Genomic DNA, 5,533 nt, shown 5'->3' on the forward strand with positions numbered 1-5,533 from the left:
GAGTACAACCATTGTGATGGGATCCCTGGATTTGAAAGTTCTCGTAATCCATCCTATCATTTTTCTGGCTGTCGCAATATTTGCTTGGTTATGCTCCTTAAACGTTAGGTCGTCAGACATTATTATTCCCAAATCCTTTACATGCTGTTTTCCTACTATGGGTACATTTGATTGTGTTTTGTACTCTGTATTATGTTTAAGGTCCTCATTTTTACCGTACCTGAGTACCTGGAATTTATCACTGTTAAACATCATGTTATTTTCTGATGCCCAGTCGAAAACTTTATTAATATCAGCTTGAAGTTTTTCAATGTCCTCAGCCGAGGTAATTTTCATACTGATTTTTGTGTCATCTGCAAAGGATGATACGAAGCTGTGACTTGTATTTTTGTCTATATCTGATATGAGAATAAGGAAAAGCAGCGGTGCAAGGACTGTACCCTGAGGTACAGAACTTTTCACTGCACTTGGACAGCCTAACCTATCTCTGTCCCGCAGCCTAACATCTCTATCCTGCAGAGTAACATCTGTCCTGCAGCCTAACCTATCTCTGTCCTGCAGCCTAACCTATCTCTGTCCTGCAGCCTAACCATCTCACTGCCCCATAGTTATTAAAGTTGTGGCCAAACTATTAACATTACGAGGTACTTATCAGACCTGTGAGACGGAGACGTTAACACTGCCCTGAACTAAGTCAGTTGACTTTATGGCAGTTCAGCAGGTGTGTGTGTGTGTGTGTGTGTGTGTGTGTGTGTGTGTGTGTGTGTGTGTGTGTGTGTGTGTGTGTGTGTGTGTGTGTGTGTGTGTGTGTGTACTCACCTAGTTGTGTTTGCGGGGGTTGAGCTCTGGCTCTTTGGTCCCGCCTCTCAACCGTGTGTGTGTGTGTGTGTGTGGACACCAACCCACCCTAGCATTCATTCGTGTGAGAATAAATAGCTATTAAATTGGGACTTGGGCTATTTAATTTGAATTATTACAGATTTTGAATTAAATACATTTTTGTTTAAAATATAATATTGTTGGGTTTTATCTTCGCACTTTAATTCATTAACGAGGCTTAAGAAAAGTAATTTCTCTGGTCCCCGTGGTGTAGTGGTAAAGCACTCGCCCGGCGCTTTGCGAGCGCTTTGGCCTGGGTTCGTATACAGGTCAGAGAGGATTGACTGGGCGCCAATCCTTAACAGTTGCCTCTGTTCACCTAGCAGTGAATGGGTACCTGGTTGTTATACGATTTGACGGGTCGTATTCCGGGGAAACTTAAGATTTAGGACTTGCCCGAATCGTTATGAGTGCTGGTGGTTGTACAAGAATGACCACAATGACCGTCACACAACAACACACGAGAGGCCACAATGACCGTCACACAACAACACACGAGAGGCCACAATGACCGTCACACAACAACACACGAGAGGCCACAATGACCGTCACACAACAACACACGAGAGGCCACAATGACCGCCCTTTATCTCCACGAGAGGAACTTGAGAGGCTGGCCTCTACAGCTTCCGGGTCGTAGAGTGCTCATGCCAGGCCCCGTCACATCCATCTTTACTGGGGCAGCAACAGCAGGTAGAGCAGGGAGCAGTAGATGCAACAACAGGAAGCGGTAGATGCAACAGCAGGTAGAGCAAGGAGCAGTAGATGCAACAACAGTTAGAGCAGGGAGCAACAGAAGCAACAGCAGGGAGCAGCAGGGATCAACAGTGGCAACAGCAGGGAGCAGCAGAAACTACAGCAGGGGCAGCAGAAACTACAGCAGGGAGCAGCAGAAGCTACAGCAGGGAGCAAGATAAGCAACAGCAGGAAGAGCAGTGGGAGAAGAGGAGGCAGGTCTGAGGTGTATCGGGAACATGCGCGGTAGGTAGGAATAGTGTGGGGGGAGTGGGTCCTTGGTCACCCCGCCCCCCACCAGTGCTGGCCGCACCGTCGCTGTGAGGGAGGGAGGCTCTTGTGTTCCTTCCGTTATACTGCATCTCGTCTTGCCTACTCTACCTACTTCCTCAGGTAAGCCTGTCCCTGCTGGCTTAGGTGTGACTGCCACAAGCCATGTGCAGCGATAAGGCGAGGCTTGCGTCTGTGGGAGACATGACCGAGTACTTCCCTGCTACCATATGTTGACCAACACCTGTTTCCTGCCTCCACAAGATCTAAACTGTGTCAACAAAATTATTCGCACACCCTCCGTCGCTATGTAATAGAGTGCTACAACATGCGTAAATCAGAGACAACTGTATTACAAATTTTCAGGAAATGAGTAAATATTTCAGTGATCTACTACCAGAAATTTTAGCCAAATATCCCGTTTGTTATTAATAATATTAATACGGTAGTAAATGTGGGTTGGTGTTTATAACCTATCCATCGCTGTCCAGTGATTGGGGGGGGGCGGTGTGCAGGATAAACATATTTAATTATGGCACTTGCTTTCCATATATGTAAGTTGTTTAGCTTAGAGACTATACTTGTGGTTGGTGTAACATTATACATTAAATTTTGTTACTAGCTCATTAAGACTTAACTTGCTTAGCTAAATGAGTTTTGGGATTCAGTCCCTGGGCCCATTATGTAGCGCTGTAATCCTTTCCACTGCTGCCCACAGAAGGGGTTTGGGATCCACTATTGTCCATAGGATGGGTATGGGGTTCACTACCGTCTATAGGATAGGTATGGGGTGCATATTAGATGAACTAAACTGAACTAATTGCCTCGGCGCGCCCACCCGGTCCTATACTTTATAAAGATTTAATATTCATGGACTAAGTTACGGTTTAGTGAACCTTGTAGAAGGAAACACTTTTTTTCACTTTAAGGAACCGAGATAAATATGTAATGCATGTAATGCATATAGTTTAATTAAAGACAACAAGAGTTTCAAGAAGTTTGGGAACTCAGGTTTTACCAAACAGAAAACGTGCTGATCAAGGGCAAACTTTTGCTTAATATGAAATCATTAACACGTCTAAAATTAAACCAATACAATTTTGTTTGTTAAAAGTTGCCGCTTCCCGAAGTGACGTGACGACCTTGGCGTGTCTCTGGCCTTCACTTGGTGATAATTTACGATCGATAACTGTGGCAGCGTCACCGAGGTACCCCAACACTTACACACACACTCCACGGACTCTTTAATATTGTTAGAGAAATTATTTGTGAAGATGGGTTGGATTTGGGTGGGAGCGAGGGTAGCGTTGTGGGCGGTGGTGGGAGCGAGGGTGGTGTATACGGGGCAATAAGCAGAGGTGGGGTGCAGAAGTGGGTGGGGATGTCCGTGGGGTGGATGTGCACTCATCCGCCTAGTTATACTCACCTAGTTGTGCTTGCGGGGGTTGAGCTTCTTCTCTTTTGTCTCTTTGGCGGTATTGGTGGCTGGTCCCCTTGTCGTGGGGGAGAGGGCTGGTGCGGGGGCCTTGGTTCCTGCTTCTGCTTCCTCGCCCGCGTGGCATCGGGATCATGCACCCTGATAAGGACGTTGTTGAGGCCCGTGACCTGGTCGTTGTGCTGAAAAAGGGTGTTCGCAGAGTACAGGAGAGCCCTGTGCTAGTTGTTCCTGATTTTGTGTCTCCCGCGGTGGTCGCGTAGTGGCATTTTCCTTTCTGCGGAGGCATGGGCTCAGCGGGTAAATATGTTGATATGACAATCTACTTGAGAATGGTCCAGGACGAACCGAAACGTCGTCGTCCCTTCACTTTCTAGTGTGTGGTCTGGTCAACAAATATGTTGATTCTTAATTGTTGTGTGTGGTTATTTATTTGTGTTGTTTATCTGTTTTGCTGTGTGTAGATATCTTTTGTTTTGGTGCCCTTTATTTTCTGTGTTTATTCTATTTTGTTTGTACCCCTTCTTGTATTGTGCGCATTACTTGGAATGTGTGGGGGTCTAGGAAAGGTTTGCATACCTGGTCCTTCTGAGCCGGGGTTTTGTTTTTGCTTTATTTTTTTTCGTTGGCTTGAACCACTTGTGTATTTTGGCTGTTTGTTAGTTTGTAGATTGTTTTTCCGTTTTCATGTTTCATTCCTGTGTTCTTTGGTGTTATGTATTGCTTTTGTTCTTGTATATATTATGTATTGCTTTTGTTCTTGTATATATTATGTATTGCTTTTGTTCTTGTATATATTATGTATTTCCGTTTCTAACAAAAAAAAACTTTTCCTTGCAGGTTGCAGAAGGAAGCGTCGACACCGAGGCCGTCTGGCCGGATGTAGGCCTCTGCTTCCACATTATGGCGAGTGGTGAAAACGCATAAAGAATTTATGCAAAATGTAGGACAATTAATAAATAAAATTTTGAATAGTAAAGCACCAGCTGTAATTGCATGGCAGCATGGTAAAGATTAACAAGAGATCGCTGGCAACGTTAGACACGACTAACTTGTTGCCTTTTTCAGAATGATGGTTATCTACCCCACGGTAAAAGTTTGATAACGTAATCATTCCTCTCATATTTTCACGTAAAAGTTGCAGTAACTGAACTCTTAAACAGTACGAGACTTATTAGTCCAGTAGGAGAGGCATACATCTGGCATGTTATTTGTCAGGGGAGCGAGTATCATACATCTGGCCTCCTGGAGCCAGGCCTTGTACTTCTAGCTTTCTGGAGCCAGACCCAGGTATATCTGGCCTCTGAAGCCTCCTCACACTTCCCCATATGAGGTAACCAAGTTCTTACTGGGAAGAATGAAGTCAGATACGTCACAGCTAACTTATCAGTATATATGAACCAGTAACAAGAGAGGCAAAGAGACGAAGATTTGCGATCACAGTATAGTTTGATCCAGAACTTTGTTAAGTATCTGGATTGCAACTGGAGTGAATTTTCAAGAGTTCTTTTACTTCCCGAGCCCAACCTGGGGCCCTGGCTTGACTTGGGATAACTTGATCCAACAGGCTGTTGCCTGGAGCGGTCCACGTGCCCATATATTGACTACATTTTGTGAATTCACTAAAACCTAGTTGGTTCTGCACTACTTGCAAGATATTACTTAAATACTTCTTGAAGGCACCCACCATTGTTCTGGCAATATTTATAATGCTTCCTGGGAGGGTGTTGACCAGCCATGGACCTCTGATGTTCAGTATTCTCTGATTGTGCCTATGGCGCCTCTACTCCTCACTGGTTCTATTCTGCACTTCCGTCCGAATGTTAATACTTGCTGGACGGCTGCCAACGTGGAGAAAGCTTGGCAGTAATGTGTGTCCTGGGAGAGGTAGGTGGACGCACAGAATAAGTGTGTCAGCTTTTTACTTCAAGAACAAAACAGCAGTTTCCAGCTTAGCTGATATGAATCAGTAAATTATTAATAATTCAAGTTAGAATCATTCTTATTTAAAAGGATAACCGGAAATTTATAATTGTTTGAACCATTATAATTAATTATTAACTTGTTATGATGCGTCTTTAGTGTTACCTAAAGCAGATAATTGATATGCGAGGTGTTTAAAATGAGAGGAACACGACAACGCAGTTAGTGAACCCAAGTCTCCAACAATCATCACAAGTTGTTACGCGAATATTAAGACAAGTACAGACGGAC

This window comes from Procambarus clarkii, chromosome 30 (genome assembly GCF_040958095.1).
Source record: "Procambarus clarkii isolate CNS0578487 chromosome 30, FALCON_Pclarkii_2.0, whole genome shotgun sequence".
NCBI lineage: Eukaryota > Metazoa > Arthropoda > Malacostraca > Decapoda > Cambaridae > Procambarus > Procambarus clarkii.